Source organism: Pelodiscus sinensis, chromosome 5, assembly GCF_052426305.1.
Source record: "Pelodiscus sinensis isolate ZL-2025 chromosome 5, ASM5242630v1, whole genome shotgun sequence".
Taxonomy (NCBI): Eukaryota; Metazoa; Chordata; order Testudines; family Trionychidae; genus Pelodiscus; species Pelodiscus sinensis.
Window position 1 is genome coordinate 8128231 of NC_143056.1, and position 22795 is coordinate 8151025.

A 22795-nucleotide genomic window follows, 5' to 3' on the forward strand; every position below is an offset into this window, starting at 1 on the left:
CCCCCCCCACTTTCTCACAACTGTGAAAATTGATGATGATGATAATCTAAAACACTGGTGAAAAATAAACATTGGTATAAGCAGTCACTTATAAAACAATAGCAATTCAATTGTGCCAAGATTATGGTGTCTGGTTTATACAAATGCTCCCAGCTGTTAGGGCAACAATGGTAGAAAAATCTATCCTATTGTCTGAAACATATAAAGTGATAACATCCCGTTTAGATGGCTCATTGGGGCCTTCTCACAGATCTTTAAAACCCCCCAGATCATTCCAGAACATAATTTTGTCTGTTTAATGTATTGTGTTGGTTCCTTGTGCTGTGTAATGGCCAGATTAGAAATAAATATACTTTCTAGTGTCCCCCCCCCCCCCCCCCCCGCAGATGAGTAAACTTTGAAGCAGACTTTTCTAACATGGAGATTCTTTAGAAGGCAATAGACTGAAATCCAAAAGTCTTGTTTGGAAGGACTTCTTTTCAGGGTCACAAACAAATGGCCAAAATTTCAAGCCAATGTTGCTGATGGACTATCCGGAGCAGCAAATTATTATTACTATGGTAGTCCCTAGAGGTCCCAGATAATACTGGGAGTCCTTTGTGCTACTCACTTAACACACAGAGCACTGACTGTATTTGAGGCTGAGGGAGAGATTATGTGAGTTGCCCAAGGTCCCACCGGTAGCCTGTAGGGGTATGTCTATACAGCGGAGCTACTTTGGAATCCTGGAAGTATCCCAAAATAGTTATTCCGTGTCTATTGAAGCAGCCCATTATTTCGAAATAGATTTCGAAATAATGGGTGGCTTATTCTGATGTACCGGTAACCCTTGTTGCACAAAGGTTAAGGGGCATTTTGGAATAGCGAGTTATTTCAAAATTTGGCACTGTATAGACGGTGCCAATTACAAAAGAAGCCAGTTTGCAATACACTCAAAAGCAAATTGCGTAGCTTATTTTGAGCGAAGGGTGCTGTGTAGATGCACCCTAGTAGAGCCAGGAACTGATCCCAGCCCAAGCCAAGGCATCTAACCATACGCTTATCCTTTGTGTGTTTATTAGCTAACATTTGCCACAGAGGGCAAATATTGAAGGCCTGATGAGAATTTCAGGTGGACTTAATCCTGCCTCAACACCCAGATGACAAAGGCTCCTAGCTTCCTAAATCCCGCTGTGGATTTGGGCCTAGACGACAACTTGAAGGCCCTTCTAGCTCTACAGTTCTGTGACACCCCTGTTTCTAGAGCTCTCTGTGGTATGAGAAGTACAGCAGTCCTGCTCAGAGTCTTTAGACTGTGTGCAGAGTTATGGCACATTTAACCAGGTAACTCAGCTTCATTAAGTGTCTGAATTGTTGACATCCCTGTCAAATGTTAAGTGGGGACCTTTTACAGAGTGGCAGCGGGGTCAGCTGTAATGAGTTAATACAACTGGGTAGTGAGTAAGGAAATTACTTTTCAAGAGAGAGGCCGTTAGCCTGAGGAATGCGTTTGGCCGTTTCTTCTGCTACGGGGGAGGGTGGGGTGGGAGTATTAACCTGTGAGCTCAGAAGGAGGGCAGGAAACATGAAGGAGCTCCGAAACGCATCATCATAATGGGATGAACACTTCGCATTTGGCAAAGGAGACGCTGATGTGAATTTGTTCCAATAAAATACCTCTGACTTCCTTCAGCTGCACAACACACAGATTTATCGAGTCCTTGCACAGGGTGCTGGGAAGTGTTTAAAGGGGCAAGGATTGGAAACAGGGATTGTTAAACAAACTGTGCCCCAAGGGGAGTAAACCAATTCTCTTATTTTATAATTCTCTGCTAGTCTTTTGCATCTGCAGATTTTGATCTCCTATATTACTGTACAGAATAGAGCGATCTGAAATAATGCCAGGCAAACAAGGCTGGAGTTTGGGAAATCATGGCCTTTTTGTGTGTGCACGGTGTGAACATTTACTTTCATATTTTGCAGTAAACTGATCTGGTTTTAAAGGATAAATATCTCCGGTGGGTAAAACCTCTCCCCATACAGTAATAAATCCAGCCAACAAAGGGGGACTAAGGATGACAGCAGGATCAGCTCCCAGTTTAGTTTCACCCAAACAAAAGACTGAAAGTAGCCCAGGTGCTGATGGCAAAGAGCCACTAAATTTAGGGCCAGGGCCGTGGGAATGGAGGGGGGAAGGGATCCTGCGGCAGAAATGAAAGGGAAGTTGAGAAAGAGCTATAATGCTATGCCATAAAATGTATAATGTGTTTCAAGATAGGCAAAGCATCAGTAAAACAGAAGGAAAACCATAGTTAATACCTTTTTCATTATTATGTTCCTGCGGGACGTGGTTTTTCATTGTGAGAGGATTGTTCTGAGAAGCCTGATCCAGTGCCCCCTGAAGTGAATGGACTGGCTCCCATTGACTTCAAGGACTTTGAATCAGGCCCCACCAGAAACATCTTAACATGATGGCTTGGGAACAGTGAACTCTAAAAGCAAAAAGAGTTACACTGCAATAATAATAGAACTTGCTGGGATAAGTGTTTCAGGGGCACTAATAGGTGAAGGGGTGACGTGGTTACAGTCTATAAGTATTTACATGGGGAACAAATATTTAATAATGGGCTCTTCAGTCAAAGTATAAATGATGGATCCAATGGATGGAAGCTGAAGCAAGATGAATGCAGACTGGAAATAAGACGTATGTTTTTAACACTGAGGCTGTGTCTACACTGGCAAGCTATTCCAGAAAATCAGCTGCTCCTCCGGAAAAACTTGCCAGCTGTCTGCACTGGTTGCTTGAATTTCCAGAAAAGCACTGACGATCTAATGTAAAATCATCAGTGCTTTTCCGGAAAAACTATGCTGCTCCCGTTTGGGCAAAAGTCTTTTTCCGGAAAACTGTTCCGGAAAAGAGCCAGTGTAGACAGCACAGTAATGCTTTCCGCAAAAAAGCCCCGATCACGAAAATGACGATCGGGGCTTTTTTTTGTGGAAAAGCACGTCTAGATTGGCCATGGATGCTTTTCCGCAAAAAGTGCTTTTCCGGAAAAGCGTCCTGCCAATCTAGACGTGCTTTTCCAAAAATGCTTTTAACGGAACACTTTGCCATTAAAAGCATTTCCGGAAAATCATGCCAGTGTAGATGTAGCCTGAGTGTAATTAACCATTGGTGGATTCTCCATCGCTGACAACTTTTAAATCAAGGTTGGAAGTTTGTCTAAGTAAGAGTTCTGCTCTAGGAAATATTTGCGGGAAGTTGACTTGCCTCTGCTACGCAGGATTGAGTGGGAAAGGTTCATCCATTTGTCCTCTCTAGGTCAGGTGCTGCCAGAAAAATGTCAGGAAGGTTTTAATCTCAGCTCTACCACAGATTGGCTGGGTGATCTGGAGCAAGTCACATGTTCTCTCTGGGCTTCAGTTTCCCCCTCTAGCTACGTCTACACTACAAGGCTTTTGCGCAAAAACCCGCGGAGCATCCACACTTCAATTGCATTTTTGCGCAAGTAAATTTACAGTGAATCAACAGAACAGAGCGTTTTTTGTGGTATAGGTATTCCTCTTTCTACGAGGAATAACTCCTTTTTGCACAAGAGCTCTTGCACAAAAAGGCGTGTGTGGATGGGCAACGGGGGGGTTTTTTGCACAAAAACAGGAAAGAGGAAAAAGCACAGGTGCCCTGGTGGCTATTCTGTGGATAGCAATCATCGTTTCTTTCCAGAGAGCGTCCATGCAGTCTGGATGCTTTCTTGCGCAAAAGTGCATCGCTTTTTTTATGCGTTTTTGCAGTGTGGATGCTCTCTTGTGCAAGAAGCCTGCAGTGTAGACATAGCCCAGTAAAATGGGAATAATATTGTCCTCCTTGGCTTGGAGATCTGTTGATGAAGAGCACTATGCGAGAATGATTGTGCGTTGGTGCAAAATGGGTAGGGCTGTCTTAGACTCCACAAAAATGTTTAGAAATTCACTGATGAGGTGGGCCAAAATTTCACGCCTGCTTTGCTGAAGTCAATGGAGTTGAACCGGTTTGTTGCAGCAAAAATGTAGTCCTGAAACTCAGATTTTTTTCCATCTTAGCAATATGCCACTGACCACCTTGACAACTAGCCCAGTCAAGCTTGAGATTTTTGCAGGAAAGTTTTTTATTTATTAGTGGAGGAAGAGAGAGAAAGAGGAAGGAAGGAAGGATTTTTTTTTTTTTTTAGCAAAAGTCCTGTTTAAGTTGTGATCACAGAAGGTCAAGTAGGGCTACCATAGCTGATGAATTTAGTGTCTGTCTGGCTATGTCTGCACTACAATGATCTATCGGAAAGGCTTTTCCGAAATTTGGCCTGTCTACACTGGGCCAAATTTCGGAAAAACCTCCTTTTTTGGAAGAGCCCTTCTTCTTCGTGGGAGGAGGAAGACAGGGCTTCCAAAAGAGCGCATCTGCTCTTCCTCAAAAAAAAAAAAAGCGTAGTGTACACATAGCCTCTGTTTATGAATCAACTCCGATTTCTGCAAAGGTATTTCATATTCACAAGCATTTCCTGGATAATCACTGCAACCAGATTTCAGTCTCTGGGGTGTGGGCGAACTTTTCACTTTATTATTATTATTTCTGGTGTGCGATTGTTCTAAAAAAGCGTGGGATTTTCTCTCTATTCTACCTCCTTCTGCCTAAGTGCATGGAACACACCACTTCGGTAGCTGAGCACCTCACGGCTATTCATTCATTCATCCTTACAACAGCTCCATGAGATAAAATAATAGTATTATCCCTCCTCTGCAGACTGGAAACTGGGGAAGAGAGATCAAGTGTCTTGCTCACTGTCACAGAGAAGAAGCTGAGATACAAGCCATTTAGGGCCAGATTCTGTTATCCTTACTAAATACCACTTTCCTCCATGAATAAGGAAAACTGAGGCTGGTGAATGGGGTGGTCAGTGTTCCAGGGCTGGTCTTACCATGAGGTGAACTGAGGTGGCTGCCCCAGGTGCCAGACTGTGGAGGGGCGGGGAGGGGGGGTGCCACTAGGACCCAGAGTGTAGAAAATTGTGTCTGCTGCTGGTGCATATGTGCATATGGGAATGTCATTTGAGCTCCCCGCCTCAGGTGCCAAAATGTTGTGGGCCGGTCCTGCCAATGTAGCAAGGTACTACTCCACACGTGGAAGGGTGGCAGGACCGGACTGTCAATAGGGCACATGACATCTCACAGGCTTTAAGTCAGCCTTTCCTTCCAGATATTTGCGACAGGAGCTTGCACCTTTGAACAGAACCAGACAGTGAATGGGCACATAAATATGTGCAATATTCTACGATGCTGGGGTGCACGCTCTTCCCCTCCCCGTGGTGGGCGTGGGGCCTCAGCAGAGGGGGCGGGGCTGTAGGTGGGGCTAAGGGCCTGCCTCCCCTAGAAACTTCTCAAGTCTTCTCCAATGTTCTCTGTGACAGATGGCGTGATGGACACCTCTCCTTTTATAATAGTATAGAGGATCTCTGTTTCCTATTGTGCAGTAGCCCACAGCAGCGGGGAGATATGATTCCGAGCCTGGGTGGACAGACGCGTGCTGGGTAGTTTAGATCCCATGAGGGTGCTGCAAATAGCAGTGTGAAAATATTGCAGCAACGGCAGGCAGGCATGTGCGCAAAGTGGGGTAAGCGAGGGCAACCCCCCCATCAGCGTGGACTCTGTGAGTAGATTATGGACTTAGACTCTGTCTTCCTCCAGCTACCACCAGCGCCGCAACAGCCATGCTGCTGTTTTTAGGGCACGAGCTGGAGTTTGAGCGAGCCCAAGTCAGTCTGTGCTGGGAATCTCCCCTACTGCCTGCCGTGGTTCAGACCAGGGCCCCACTGTGTTAGGTGCTGTACAAACCCCCTGGAAAGACACAGCCCCTGCCCTAGAAGGTTTATAATCCATAACCATCTCTCTATGACTAAATCCATAAATGTGCCTTTCATCTGATGTCCCTTCTCCCCACCTGTTTGAACATACATAACGACTGCCACTTTGGGGAGGAAACGTACACTCTCCTTTCATGTTTGACTTCCTCGATGTCTTTCCTTTCATATTCCAGGGCAGACATGCAGTACATCTCTTCTTTCACTCTCCAGTCATTTTTGGCACCTTCCCCACAGATGCAGTGTCATGGTGCCTCTGTAGGTAGTAGTGTTTATTTGTCTTTTTCGGTAGCAGCTTGTTTGGGTGGTGGTTGGGGGGGGAACAGATTGATTTTCCTTGGCTTGGCATGTAGAACTGTCCTTGTTGTATCCCAGCCGAGTTCCACATTTAAAAGCAAAGCAGCAGCAGAGGATGTGGAGGTGGATGTTGGGCAGACTCCAACTTGGCTTATCAGACTGTGCTGAAGCAGGCCACAAATCCAAATACTGCCCACTTGCACGGACTGCCTTAGCTTTGTATGGCAAACTCATCTCAGAACTTCTTTCTGGTGACCTCAGTCGAACTGGATGGTGGCTTTCATAGACTGAGACCAGGAAGGAGTAATTAGAAGGGATTTTCACTGCAAATTTGGGCATTTCACTTCTCAAAAATCTGGCATTAGAAAGCACATCCTCTCCTTGTCAGCAGAGGCATTCTGAAATCTGCGAACATGAACATGTAGGAAGTCAGAGTTTTGAAGGTCAACCTTTGGAGAAAACATGGCTTTTCGTGCCAACAATCAGCAACTGTGTTATATAAAAAGGGATCAAAGACAGCAATGATTTTTTTCCCATGACAAACGAGGAAGCTGACAGCATCTTCACACTTACGCATGTTTGTCCTAATCACCACAATCATTTACAGACACACAGACTCTGTGGAACTCACTGCCACATGATATTACTAACACCTAGCTATTAGTAGGAGTCAATGAATAAATGGAAATTTATGTAAGTAATAACAAACACCCACAAATCCTGCATATTATATACAATAAAATGGAGTAAGGAATATACATCCTTTAACTTCAGGGCATAAAACAAGCACTGGTTTGGATAAGGAAAAATTCCCAGATGGGCTGGTTATTCCATACAGAGCTTCTCATACCTTTCTCTGCAACATCTGTTACTATTCATTGTTGGAGACTGGATACTAGAGCAGATAGACCACTAGTAACATGCAGTCTGGCAATTCCTTTGGTAGGATGTGGGTGTGAGTAGAGACTTCAAAATGGCCACCCTTGATATTGGCAGGTGTGCCTCTGGATATGCAGGACGGAACAAGAAGCAGAAGTCCCCAGCTACTAATGAGCTCAGGTTAGTTTTATAATGTAAGAATACAATAAACACAAGCTCTCTTTGCTTGTGGTGTGCTCAGCGCCACAGTTCCTGTGTCCCTTCAGCCTTGTTGCTCCATACAGCCCACCTCTTTGGAATGTCTTAACACTGGTGTTGTGTGCTTAGCTCACACACAAATAGTTGTGTAAATAAAAGGTTATTTCAAGAAAAGAAGACTTATAACTAAGGCACTGGATTGGGGCTCAATTCCCAGCTCTGCCATGAACTTTATGTATGTCCTTGGGCAAGTCACTTAATCTTTCTGTGGTTCCTGTTTGTAAAATGGGGATAATACTTTTTTGTCTATTAAGATTGTAAACTTGAGGGGGGAGGCGGGGGGGAAGGGCTATCTATTCCTATATGTATATGTAAGTACAGCACCTAGCATATAGCCTCTACCTTAATATAAATACTCCTGATAGTAAGTGGATGAAGGAATATATAGTGGAAATGATAAAGTAATTTAGTATCTATGCTTTGGTATTATGGTGTTAGGCACTTTACATGTGCTTCACATAGATTAATGTTGTGAGATGATGATTGGGATTGGCATAATTATCCAATGTATCAGCCTTTGCAAGATCTTAAGCTCATAACTAATTGTTTTGCTGTTTGGTTATGTGCAGTGTTTAAAATAGGTTATAAACGAGCAGTTCCCTATGCACAAAGAAGAAAAACATATTTTCACTCTGCATAGATTTAGAGTAAAGAAAAAACAACATGAAAAAAGACCAGCAAAGTCTTCCCAAGAGTGCACAGTGTGTGTGTCCCTCCTTTGCAATGGGCTGCAACGAGTCTGAGAACAAAATAGCTGCCGTCTCTGCTCACAGGCCACGTTCTGAGAACTTTAAAGCTGCAAGAGACAGAAAATTAAAGAGATCGCTGGATCCCAAATGGCATACACCACAAAAATCAAGAATTACATCAAAATGCAGATGATGGCATGAACCCAGTAGGAACAGTCAGGTGGTGCAAAAACAGGGGTGGGAAGGGAAAGACTTATCATAGAATCGTAGAACAGAAAAATAGGAAGGGACCTCGAGAGGCCATCGAGTCCAGTCCCCTGCCCTCATGGCAGGACCCACTCAGTCTGACTGTTGCAGAGTGACGTTGGGAATGTCACTCTCATTGCTGCCTTCTCCCTGGCTGTGTCTAGACTGGCCAGTTTTTCTGGAAAATCAGCCGCTTTTCTGGAAAAACTTGCCAGCTGTCTACACTGGCCGCTTGAATTTCCACAAAAGCACTGACGATCTCATGTAAGATTGTCAGTGTTCTTGTGGAAATACTATGCTGTTCCCGTTCGGGCAAAAGTCCTTTTGCGCAAAAGGGCCAGTATAGACAGCTCAGCTTTGTTTTCCGCAAAAAAGCTCTGATCGCAAAAATGGCGATCGGGGCTTTTTTGCGGAAAAAAGCGTCTAGATTGGTACGGACGCTTTTTCGCAAAAAGTGCTTTTGTGGAAAAGCATCCATGCCAATCTAGACGCTTTTTTCTGAAAATGTTTTTAACGGAAAACTTTTCCGTTAAAATCATTTTCCAGAAAATCATGCCAGTCTAGACATAGCCCCTATGTGTAAATCAGGAGAGAAACCTGACAAAGATGTTAGCCTGTTAAAGTTACATTTAGATTCTAAAAACTGTGCTATGCTTTTGTTTTATTTGAAACCATTTCTATTTCTTTTAACTTTACCCGGGATCTCTTAACCTTTATTAATAAACATGTGGTTGTTTTCACTTGCATTATATCTCAGTGCAGTGGTATTATAGAGAACCTGATCCTGTGTTAGATAAATCAAGCTGGATCCTGCTCATCACTGGAAGTATCCAGTGACAGGGCCAGAACTACAGGGAAATGCTGCAGAGGAACTTGGAGGTTGGGGTGCACCCACTGTTATTTTGCACAAGAAAATAAGGACCGGCAGAGCCCTGAAAAGATAAGGTGAGTGGCAGGCTGGGGCATGAGGCAGCACCAGCATGTGCCACTTAGCCCTGGTCTACACTAGGTTTTTTTTTCCAAAATAACCTCCCTTAGGTTGAATTAATAAATGGAGCATCTACACTAAAAAGCCTGTTATTTTGAAATAATGGGCTGCATATTTCTAAATCTGTACTCCTGCTTTTCTCGGGGAATAACGCTATTTCAAAATAGTGTTAGTGTGGATGCTCTGGTGCTGCTATTTTGAAATAACTACTCCCCAGAGTAATTCGAACTAATTACCCCCCAGTGCTTCCTGGGGCTGTAAGTCGAGGTAGCACATCCACATTAATGGAGCCTACCTCGGACTGATTTTGAGGCTTCCCTGTGGTATAGACATGCTACTTTGATTTTGTTAATTTGGAAGTAATTAAATCGATTTTGGTTATTTGGAAATAGTTTCCTAGTGCAGACATGGCTTTACAATTCTAGGCTCCCTGAGAAAGTGTTACATCTTAGTGTTCTGTCAAGTTTCAGCAGAGGAACAGGAACAGACTACTCTAGAGGGAAGACTATTAGAATGACCAAAGGCAATCCCTGGCGTTGCTCCATGTTTCAGCTGATAACTGACAAAGAAGAGGGTGCCTTCTCTAATTTACATGCCCTCCCTTGGCTATGTCTACATGACAAGATTATTTCAAAATACGTTATTTTGAAATAATAACTCCCAACATAACTATTTCGAAATAATCGTATTCCCCAAGGAAAGCAGGAGTTATTATTTCGAAATAAAAGCCGTGGCAGTGTGGATGCTGTTTATTATTTTGAAATAGCTCCCCAGTGTAGACATGCCCCTAGAGATCTAACAGCTGCCCTTTGTTCTAAGAGAGGTCTGTATATATGTAAATAGTCACTAGACAAGGTGCCAGTAGATGGCACTCAAGAATATATGTCATAATTCCTGGGTTTTGTAGACCCAGTAGAACTTTGTGTGATGCTCTGTAAACATCTTCTGTAGTGCAGGTCTTTCCACCCGCAACTGACAGCCCTCATCGTATTCCCACATGAATAGGCTGACGTGTCTAAAATTGATGTCACCAATAAATACTGCATTATATTTACATATACTAATTATTTATAATTAAAAATTTGCACTTAGATAGAACTTGTCATCTGATTATCTCTAGATTGTACCAATGAAAGGGAATTATGTAGGTTTTTTTTGCCAAATTAAATTGTTCTATGTTTAGTTAGAGGTACAACTGTCATTTCAAGGAGTTAAGGGGTTGACTGAAAACCCGTTTAAAAAAATGAGACTTTACATGGATTTTAGTGGGCTTTGGATCAGGATGTAGATGTATTACACATTATTTGAACTACCAGAAACTATTCCAGGCAACTGCAATTAAGAGAGGAACTTTTTGCAGCTGTCTCTTCGAGTAGTTCATTTGGCTACTGCCATCTCTGAACAAGTTGGGCTAGATTGTATCATATCAGCTGATAAGACCTGACTTGATCCCCTGTGATCCATCAATTATAATGTGTTTAAAGATTGTCAGACTAAGCTTTTACCCATTTCAGCCAGAAGAAAACTGGCTTAAGAAGAATTTTATTAATGGATAGACTGTTCTGTTCTTCCACATTTCTACTATACGGCCTCTTGTATTTCTCCAGTATGTACATGGGGAGGATATTTCTGGAGAGCTAAATGGATGAGCAGCAAAAGGCATAATAAGATCCAATAGTTGGAAACGGAAATTAGACACATTCAAATGAGAAATAAGGTACACATTTCTTTTTTGTGTGGTTAATTAGACATTGCAACAACTTGCTTAGGGATGTGATGGATTATCCATCTTTTGAAGTCTAAATCAAGGCTGGATATCCTTCCAAAAATTATGACAAATCAAAGGCAGGCTGAGACTGAGGCAGAAATTATTGGGTGAAATACTATGGCTTGTGGTTAACCAGGAGGTCAGACTGGGTAACCAGAAGAGGCACATGTGAAATATTTTCCCCTTGTCCAGTGGTGGCAAAAATCTTAACTGACTTTGAGAGTGACTTTGGGTATGTCTACACTAGCCCCCTAGTTCGAACTAGGGAGGCTAATGTAGGCATTCGAAGTTGCGAATGAAGCCTGGGATTTAAATATCCCGGGCTTTATTTGCATCTTCCCGTCCGGTCACCATTTTTAAATCCCCTTAGTCCAAACTAACTGCCCGCGGCTACACGCGGCAGTCAAACATTAACTCGAACTAAGTCCTTAGTTTGAGTTAACTGTTATACCTCATTCCACGAGGTGTAACAGTTAACTCGAACTAAGGACTTAGTTTGAGTTAATGTTTGACTGCCGCGTGTAGCCGCGGGCAGTTAGTTTGGACTAAGGGGATTTAAAAATGGTGACCGGACGGGAAGATGCAAATAAAGCCCGGGATATTTAAATCCTGGACTTCATTTGCAACTTTGAATGCCTACATTAGCCTCCTTAGTTCGAACTAGGGGGCTAGTATAGACATACCCTTTGATAAGATTATGGAGGAGATGGGATGATGGGATGTGACTGCTAGCAGCAAATATTTCCAATTGCTGGTGAGGCGACATTAGTTGGGGAGTTACTACAGAGAATTCTTTCCCAGGTTTTGCCCATATGCTCAGCATCTAACTGATCACCATATTTGGAATGGGAAGGAATTTTCCCATGGGTCAGATTGGCAGAGACCCTGGGGGATTTTCGCTGCCATCTGCAGGGGGCATGGGTCACTTACAGGGTTAAGCTAGTATAAATGGTGGATTCTCTGTAACTTGAAGTCTTTAAAACCACTATTTGCAGATCTCAGTGACTCAGCCGGAAGTTAGGGTTCTATTTAAGGAGTGGATGAGCCAGTTTCTGCAATGTGCAGGTCAGGCTAATTGATCATGTTGGTATCTTCTGTACCTAAAGTCTATGAGTTCTCAAATCTCCAAAAATGAATAAAAATAGACTTAAGATTGAGTTGTATAAGGTACCCAGAGAGTCAAGTACTACCTGACATAAGTACGGATGGTAGAATCTGGAATAATATGAAGTAGAATTTCCTTTTGTTTCTTTCACTTTCTTAATCCAGTGTTTCTCAAAGTGTGCTCCACGGAGCCCCAGGATCCACGAGACATCTCCAGGGGCTCCGCGAGGTTGACAAACTGGAAAACCTTCAAAAGCATAATTGAGAATTGATTGGTACAGCACATACAATCAGTGGACTGCTGAGGCGCCACATACATTTTTACGCATGTAAAGGGCTCCGGAGCCCAAAAAGTTTGAGAACCTCCGACTCAATCAAATGAAACCTTGCGTTTGTGTAATAGGACCAAACAACAAGGAGAGTCTGATCAGTTTCACAGTGAGTACAGTACTTAGATGACTTACAGCTTGTGCCCATAAATGCCCATTACAACTCTGTGCAGACAAATTAACTTCAGCTCTTCATTTTATCAGACTAAATAATCCTGATTTCTGCTACCTCTTGTAACGTACAAGCAGGGCCGGCTTTCATAGAATCATAGAATCATAGGACTGGAAGGGTCCTCGAGAGGTCATCGAGTCCAGCCCCCCGCCCTCAAGGCAGGCCCAAGCTCTGTCTACACCATCCCTGACAGATGTCTATCTAACCTGTTCTTAAATATCTCCAGAGAGGGAGATTCCACCACCTCCCTTGGCAATTTATTCCAATATTTGACCACCCTGACAGTTAGGATTTTTTTCCTAATGTCCAATCTAAACCTCCCCTGCTGCACTTTAAGCCCATTACTCCTTGTCCTGTCCTCAGAAACCAAGAGGAACAAATTTTCTCCTTCCTCCTTGTGACACCCTTTTAGATATTTGAAAACCGCTATCATGTCCCTCCTTAATCTTCTTTTTTCCAAACTAAACAAGCCCAGTTCATGAAGCCTGGCTTCGTAGGTCATGTTCTCTAAACCTTTAATCATTCTTGTCACTTTAGAAAGTGCAGGGCCCAATTCGAACCAAATTTTGGTTGAGCTAAAAAAAAAAAACCCAGCACACAAACAAACAACTCACAGCCCCTTTAAGTCACTGGCTACAGAGTCCCACCTTCCAGCCAAACGCCGACTCCCCCTCCCACGGCGCACGGAAGCCGCCATGCTACTCCTCCAGGGCCGACGCCCCCTCCCACAGCACGCCTGGCACACTTCTGGGTTTAGGGCATGGGGCCCTCTGGCTTTAGGGCACGGGGCCCTTTTAGGCGCGGGGTCCGATTCGGGGGAATCGGGCGAATCGGCCTAAAGCTGGCCCTGCGTACAAGCCCTGTCGCACCAGCCGTCTTTGTCCTCAGTCCTTGACGCTTTACTCTGTACCAGTAAAGTTTGCATCTCCCTTAAAAGACAAAGACTCTAATCGTTGCTTGGGAGGTCTGCAGGATATTCCTATCATTTTAACCCAGACAAGGTGGGTGAGGTAATATCATTGATTGGACCGACTGCTGTGCGAGCTCCGCATGGCTCGAAAGCTTGGCTCTCTCAGCAACAGAAGTGGGTCCAATCAAAGCTATTACCTCGCCCACAGTGTCTCTCCAATATCCTGAGACTGACACTGCTACATTTACATGGCCTACGTATCATTTTACCTGGAATTTGTAACCAAAGAGGTTCTACTGCAAGGTTGCCTCCATGCTGGAATGATCTTTTAATGGCATTCGTTTGGGATCATTCAGCTTCTCGCTTTCTCCAACCCCGCAAAGTATCCTGAGCTTCCTGTATTGTTAATAGCCAGGGATTGCTCTGCCCCATTAATTTACAACATCCGACCACGTCTCTGATATGTCACCTCTCTCTTGCCAAGCTAAATAGTACAGCTCTCTTACCATGTTTGGTGGTTAAACCCATTGCTGTTCAGCCCACTATGTGACAGACTGCTTCTGTTTGGAGTGGTGTCTTTACCTCAGTACTTTGTATTGTTATGGCCCCTAGAAATTCAATATTTCCTAATGAATCCTTCTTTCAAAGCTCCTTCAACTAAGTCTAGCCACCTATATGTTTATGGCCTGAAATAAATGCTTCTCTAACACTCCTCCACTCTCAGTTTAAATAATCACTCAAAAATGTAGGCTGAGATTTTCAAAGCAGTTAAAAGGATTTAGACACATGTCCTCTGTATACGAATGCCTTCCTTCAGGGTCAAAGTCTCCATGTCTGCTCTGAAAATCTCATTGCTAGCAATATGGTTGCTTTATGACTTGGCTAGAGTTCATGTCCTCGCCATAAATCCTCCATTTCCTCTACAAGTTCCTAACATAAAACCCATCCATTCTTCACTGTCTTCCCTGCCACACATTGAAGCTCTTTAGCATTAGAGATGGGTAGGAAACAGTTTTCCTATCCCAGGAATCTTTGAGATTTCAAACATTTTCCTGTTCTTCACTGGAATGAAACCAAGACCAACCCAGCTTCAAGTCCCTGCTCTCCCACAATCCTGCATCCCAAGTGAAAGCACTAGACTATTGGCTATTTTGGGGTCTCTCTCTCTCTCTCTGGTTTTGGTCAGACATTCCACCCTCGATCTGAGAAATCTTTCCCAACTAAAATTTTGTCAAAACTGGTACATTCTCCTGAAAAGTTTCAGTTTCAATAAATTGGCATTTGCCAACAAAAAAAACCCCAAACATTTTGTTGAAAAATTCCCACACAGCTCTACTTATAATTCCCTGCCCATTCTTATTCTAGAATGAGGGACATGTCAGGTGACTTTCTTTCTAATCTAACTTCTTTTACAACCTCTCTTCTCCAGTTGCTCTCGTTGCTCCTGCTAATGAGCTCTAGGACATAATTTACTGCCCCATACTCACTAGGGCTGTGTCTACACTGGCATGAATTTCCGGAAATGCTTAAAACGGAATACTATTCCGTTTTCAGTTTTTCCGGAAAAGGAGCGTCTACATTGGCAGGCTGCTTTTCCGGAAAAGCCCTTTTTCCGGAAAAGCGTCTGTGGCCAATGTAGACACCCTTTTCCGGAAAAGAGCCCTGATCGCCATTTTCGCGATAGGGGCTTTTTTCCGGAAAAGACTACTGGGCTGTCTACACTGGCCCTTTTCCGGAACAGTGTTCCAGAATAAGGACTTATGCCCGAGCGGGAGCAGAATAGTTTTTCCGGAATAGCGGCTGATTTTGTACAGTAGAGCATCGTTGCTTTTCCAGAAATTCAAGGGCCAGTGTAGACAGCTCGCAGCTTATTCTGGAAAAGCGGCTGATTTTCCGGAATAAGTGGCCCAGTGTAGACACAGCCCCTATGTCTAGTAGCTTCAGTAGGGTAGCTGAGTTAGTCTGTAACAGGAAAAACTTAAAAAAACCAACAAATAGACTAGTAGAACCATAAAGACTAACAAAACATGTAGATGGTATCATGAGCTTTCGTGGGCGCAACCCACTTCTTCAGATGACCCGAGTTTTTTTATATGTCTGTTAACTGTCCAGGTGAGATGTGATCTCCCTTGTGTCTAGTGGCCATGTGACTTCTTCATTCTTTTGTCTTAAAACAACCTTGTGGGTTTTTCATAACACAAGACAGTACCACACATACACTGCCTCTCCAATCTACTCAGCACAACTCCCCCATCATCTGAAGAGAACTGTCTGGGTTGTCCATTCAGAAGCAGAGCTCTTCAGGTAGAGAACTCAGTCCGTGTCTACACAGCAGGGCTTAACTCGAAATAAGCGCCACAAATTGAGCTACGTCAATTGTGTAGCTTATTTTGAAATAGCTTATTTCAAAATTGGGAGTGTCTACACAGCACTTATTTCAAAATAGAGCACTCTTCCTCTGACGTCCCTTACTCCTCATACCATGAGGGTTACAGGAGTTGGAGTAAGAAGTCCTTTCTTATTATAGATATTATTTCGAAATAACTGTCTGCTATGTAGACGTGCATTAAGTTATTTCGAAATAATGTTGCTGTGTAGATGTACCTTTATAACTGTTTGTCTGAACAGTGCAGCATGGGTTCATACATGGCTAGATTACTAGGGGCTACTGTAACATAAGTAATATTTCATCATGTTAAAATACATGGATTTTTTGGAGCCCACTGTACTAATCTCTATACAAACATGTTCCTTTCTTTCTCCCCCCCAGCCCCCATCACAGTAATCCTAATTTAGCACTTTTACACAGAAAACTGCTAATTAATTTAGGGGGCTTATATTCAACATTCTAATTACAACACACACATGTAATTACATTAAGATTTTTCTTTTGTGCTAAATAAAGCCATCTTTATTCATAGCAGGCTTCCCAGGACCTAAATTTTCAGTAGCACAAAAGAGGTGGTATAAGGAAGAGGTTTACAAGAAGAGTGACTTCAAAAAAGCTTAAGAGTCTGGAGCCCAGTCCAAAACTGAATGTGAATGTACTACCACAAAAAGTTTCATACAGATGGTTAAAAGCATCCTGATTCAAGAATAACCCAATAAAATGGAAAAGTGCTTCAATATATTTTCCTCTTCTGTTAGCTCAGAAACACCATTCTTGCTTGTTTTGGCTGAGTTTTATTCCTGCCTTTGAGTGTAAAGGAATGGCAAGGAAGTTTATGAATGAGGTCCCACTAACATTCCAGACTGGAACATGTACCTGGACTGATTTCTGCCTAAATCCTGGGATGAGGTCATTTAAAAACCACCTATTTTCCCCAGTGTGCTAACTCCAAGACTGAAACGGACAGATTTGTGGCTAACGCAATGCAGAAACACACACAGTAGTCTTCACGAATGCCAACATAAGCCCCCCTTCATTGGATAGGGCTCTTGGGAAAAGATTTTAACTTTCAAAGGATGTTTATAAAATCAGTTTGATCTGCATGCACTCTGGTTCAGGAACGAGCTGAGATAATGTTTTCCCATACCAATGTGAGGACAGCTTCTTGGTAACAAAAACAAAAACAAAAAAAACACAAAACAAAACCCAACTACCCACTAAAGGTTTAGAACAAATGGCCAAATAGGAAATGATTCATTTGCAACTAGTTGCTCACAAATTTTAGAGAGTTCCCTGAATTATTCCTTTAGAGTATCCAAAAAAACAATGATAGTGGGGGAAGACATGATGCATGACATGAAAGTGAATTTCATTGCTGAAACAGTAAACACGGGACTGGTTCTGTAACCAAAGTATGTAAAATACCTTACAGTCCAGCAGCAACAGAAACCCAAGTCTGCTGGAGTTAGTTGCATTCTGGGGGAATATGAAAAGGATTTTGACAAGTGTATTAGCAGTGTAGAAGAGCCACTGAAAATGGTATTCCTTGTGCCATAAAATAAAATGGACAATTAAAGTCTGTTGGAAACTGAATGAGATCTTTCTTGAATGCTGTTTACATGGAAGCTGGCAAGCTGTCATTCATCAAAAAAACATTCACTGGAAAAAATATAGCCGAGATTAAAATGATTGTATTTCCTAACAGCATATTTTAAGCCAGTGATATGCAGACTGCAGCTTGTGAGCTGCAAGTGGCTCTTTACTGTGTCTCCCTCAGCTCTTTGTAGCATATGATATTAAAACACTGTCTGATTTAGTTATTAGCTATCTAAGTTATTGACCAATCAGGATGCTTTTACTGTATTACTAACCTCTGTGAAATAATTTTTGTGTATATAAAACCTAATATTCTCCATCATACTGTTTATATCAGAATATATAGTATTTCAGTAAATGAATCAATGAATTCACACTACTGTGATTCTTTTGGTTAACATTGATTGCTAATTTGGCTCCTGAACTACTGAGATCTGAGCATCTCTCTTTTAAGCATTTTTCTGCATCGCTATCTTAGCATTATGAAGCAATTGCATTTTATTAGCTAGGGCTGCCTTCATTTCTGGGATATGCATCTGACCCAATGAACCTATCTATTTCTACGGCTCCTGTCCTCACAGAGCCCACGAATGGGGGAATTCAGATACTTACTTATGGTTACACTCAAATCTGTGGCAGAAAGGAATTGAAGACAGATCTTGTAAGCCCTAGATGAGTGCCCTAACCACTGGACCAGCCTCCCCTTCCTGGCTCATAATGAACATTATCTGGTACTAAAGCAGAATGAGACTAGTCCAGTTATGAATGAGCAACTTTTGCCCCTAAGAAAAAGAATAGCCAAGAGCACTTTGCCTTCCATGCTGAACATAAATACAACAACAGCCACATAGAAACCAAATTCTATAAAAAGGAAAAAAACCTACATAGGAACCAGATCCAAAAGTCAAATTTTTACTCCCAAATGTCATGAGCCAGATTTTCATATAATGAATGTTAAATAGCAGCACCTTCTGTTAGCAGTTCCGTTCATTTCAGCTGTCCACACATGGAGTAAGATGCTGCTCATCATTTATAACAGGAGTCAATACTGCCCAACTGTGAGCATTTAGAAAAAAAAAATCATGCATCAGCTCCCCCTGCTCCTCCCAACATCATGAGATTTCAAAAACTCTGAGTCTCTATGGCTACGGCTACACTGCTGTTTTTTTGCAGAAGTGGCTATGCAAATGGTGCTCTCATTTGCATATCTTCTTCCGATTCTTTTGCAGAAAAGTTTTTACTGATTAAAAGCCTTGTGTAAACGGGGCCACATTTGTCAGGAAAAAACCCTTTTTCGCAAGATCCTGTAAACCTCGATTTTTGAGGAATAAGGGATCTTGCAAAAAAGGGTTTTTTCCCTAGAAATGGCCCCATCTGCACGGGGCTTTTTATTGGCAAAACCTCGTCTGCAAAAATCGGAAGAAGATATGCAAATGAGAGCACCATTTGCATACCGCCTTCCACAAAAAAACGGCAGTGTAGCAGTAGCCATATATGTTAAACTTTGGGATACATACCGAGCTGGAAGATGAACCATGATGATGTCCCGAATCCTAGTCTACAGGCTGCAACCCAAGACTAGCTTTTCCTCACTAATTAATTATAACAGTTATTCAGCATTTATTACAGTAGCACCCATGGTCCAAAATTGGGATCAAGACCCCACTATGCTATTTACTGTGGCTACGTCTAGACTACATGGCTCTGTCGATGGAGCCATGTAAAATAGTTTATTCGGCATAGTCAAAGAAGCGTGGATTTAAATAATCCCCACTTCATTAAAATAAAAATATCTGCCGTGCTGTGCCGACGATCAGCTGATCCGGCAGAGCGGGGCAGTCTAGACGCAGCGCGGTCAACAAAGGAAGCCTTTATTGACTGCTCCGAGGCATACCGGAGCGGTCAACAAAGGCTTCCTTTGTCGACTGTGCCGCAACTAGATTGCCGCACTGTGCCGGATCAGCTGATCGTCGGCACAGCACGGCGGTCATTTTTATTTTAATGAAGCGGGGATTATTTAAATCCCCACTTCTTTGACTATGCCGAATAAACTATTTTACATGGCTCCGTCGACGGAGCCATGTAGTCTAGACGTAGCCTGTATGAACACATGCAAAGAGATAATAACTAGTTAATAATTAAATCACACAGTGTTTTAATATCGTGTGCTGCAAAGAGCCAAATGAGACATATTAAAGAGCCACTTGCCTTGGTCTGAGTATTACTGCCCTGATGCACTATTAGACTTAAATAAAAGGTTGGATCTTTTCTTTATACACTAGCAATTATTATGTCAACTCTTCGCATGGAGTGGGAAGGAGGAGAGAGAGACTCCAAAGATAGTCATATAAATGTGAGCGAGATATTTAAAGTGATTGTGTAGAGCATATTCACAAACCCATTGAAATCAATAAGACCCTTTGACTTCACAGCTGTGCTTATATTTGCAAGCTAAAGCTTCTATTTCAATAGGCTTGTTTTCTTATTCTAACCAATAATAATTAGCTGAATGGTAAACGAGTCTCTGATAGGCTGCCCATGTTAGACCACTTGGGACTGCTTAATTCTTGACAATCAGTAACGTCTTGCCAACTAATGTGCAAAGTCTAATTGAATAAAGCTTCTGTTTTATTCTCAAAATGTATAAACTGCCAGTGTTATTGTGACAAACTTTCCAAGAGCTCTTACAGTTATTCAAAATATTCTAGTATGTCTAAACTGGAAGATGGAAGGTTTTAACATTTGCAGAAACCTCACTGCTCAAACAGAGGGTTGCTTTGGATCAGAATTCCAAAATGCTTCCTCTACATGCATAACACTGACAGACGGAACTGAACCTGGGAAGTTTAGTGCATGAGCCTATAGCGTATGAGCTAAAAGCCAGCTGGTGCTCAGATAAGGCAGTAGAGCAAACTCATTCTTTGTCTCTGTAAGTGATCAAAATGCCACTACATGGGACAGTAGGCCACACCCACCAGGTGTGTGGGTTACACATGGATAGTGGGCCAAATTCTGTGTAAAGCTGGTCCTTCATATCCTGTCCTTTCTAGACAAGGACATCTTTATTTCACACCCGGCCCCTCTTCTCACTTTGGATAAAGATGTCATTAACAAAAGTGACACCTCACAATGTTTGTAGTGTTAAAACACTCAGCAACAGAAATTCTTAGGTGGATAGAAAGCCTGCTAGAATACTGGGCTCCGCGGGATCATGATCAACGGCTGGATGTCTGGTTGGCGGTCAGTATCAAAGATTGGTTTTGTTCAACATCTATATTAATGATCTGGATGAGGGAATGGATGGCACCCTCAGCAAGTTTGCAGATGACACTAAGATAGGGGGAGAGGTAGATACATTGGAGGGCAGAGATAGGGTCCAGAGGGATCTAGACAAATTGGAGGATTGGGTGAAAAGAAATCTGAAGAGGTTGAACAAGGACAAGTGCAGAGTCCTGCACTTGGGACAGAAGGATCCCAAACACTGCTACCGACTGGCTAAGTAGTAGTTCTGCAGAAAAGGACCTGGGGGTTACAGTGGACGAGAAACTGGATATGAGTCAACAGTGTGTCCTTCTAGCCAAGAAGGCTAATGGCATATTGGGGTGCATTAATAGGAGCATTGCCAGCAGATCTAGGTAAGTGATTATTCCCCTTTATTTGGCACTGGTGAGGATACATCTGGAGTATCGCATCCAATTCTGCCCCCCTTCCCCTCCCCATTACAGAAAGGATGTGGTTGCATTGGCGAGAGTCCTGCAGAGGGCAACAAAAAAGATTAAGGTGCTGGAGCACATGACTTATGAGGAGATGCTGAGGGGGGGGAGGGATGAGGGAAGGAGCAATTCTCCACAGGAGTCTCCCTAACCTCCCTCAAAAGATTATTATTTGTAGAGTTTCCCCCTTCACACACACAATAGCCCCATGACCAAACAGGCCTTACATCTGAATGATCCTGTCACATCTGTAAGGATATGTCTACACTGCATTGTAAATTTGGATCCTGCAGGCTTCACCTTGTGGGCTCAGTTTCCAAGCCCAACTGCACTAAACAGACTGATTAGTGTGCTGCTGGAAGGGGGCCTGGGCTCAAACCCTAGTCTTAATGCATACTGTAGCCCTGAAAGGAAAGGGCCGTTCACAAGGAGGTTCTGTATCTCTGCCCAAGCAGTGGCCCTGGTATGTCCCGGCCCTCCAGACTCCATTCTGTGGACATCGCTGGCTGAGGCAGCCCTATGGAAAGGGCAGTACAGTATGTCTCTGCATTATCTTTTCCAGGAATGCTTCATGGGGTTGGAGAGGGAACAACATACATCACCTCTGGCCTGTCTTGTCCTCTCCTGATGCACTTCCTGCTCCCCATCCCCCTCTCTCCAACCTGCCCCCTATCTAGCCCCAAGCCCCAACCCAACCCAGCTCCATAGAGGGACATTCTAGGGAACAGAGGCAGCTGAGCCCTGCTTATGTGCAGTAGTGGGGAGATCGGAGTACACACAATCCCTTTGGATTACAAAATGGGACAGGATCCTGGAATGCAAACATACACCATGACCAATAATTATGTTCAGGGTGATACCGAAACCACAAATCTGATGTCCCATGCCACTACTGACTGGATTAAACCCCTTGTTTGAGAGGACTTACTCCAGATTGACATGGATAAAAGTGAGATCCAACTCTGGGCCCAAGACGTGGTATTTCTTACAAATAACCATGAGTGGTGGGTGGATACTCACTCCAACAGGTGAATTGGTGTTGGAAGCTCCAGACACCAAGGACTTGTCAAGCAGTGCTTTTTGCTGGAAGTGCGAACTCCATAAAAGCCCCGCAATGACATGCCTCAGTGCTGGATGTGCGATGACATGAGGCTCTATTTTTGTTTTCAGTGAGTGCAACGAGGAGTTGCAGAAGGTTAGCTGTTTCCCATCCCATTAGTTCCAAAGATACTTATACATCTGACACAGTGTGCTGTTGGCTGCACATCATCAGGATCCTCTGTCAAAATCAGTATGGCTGATGAGCTACGAACAAGCTTACGGTTAGATAATAGATGAAAGAGTTGCAAGATAAATGAGGTGCCTATAGAAAACCTGGCTAAATGTGTTTAAAACAGGAGATCTGACACCATTAATTCACGGCAACCAGCTTTAAAAAGGGGAGTTCGGCATTTGACGTATGCTTAGAAAATGTTATCTTCCCTTCTAATAGTGCTTTTACAGTGTATTTGGAGAAGATGACAGACAATAGGGTTATTCTGAAGTCATGCCAGTCACTACATTTGTTCAAGAAGGGAAACAACGTTTCCC

The 22795-nt window shown here is 43.0% G+C and overlaps 1 long non-coding RNA gene across 1 annotated transcript in view; it reads right to left on the reverse strand.

Annotated features, from left to right (window-relative positions):
- Positions 1–386: 386 nt before the first annotated feature.
- Positions 387–22795, reverse strand: part of LOC142829050 (uncharacterized) — a 28170-nt gene continuing 5761 nt past the window's right edge. Inside the window, exon 4 of the long non-coding RNA XR_012903247.2 lies at positions 387–8097. This is a non-coding gene — a long non-coding RNA (uncharacterized LOC142829050). The remainder of the gene's footprint in view (positions 8098–22795) is intronic.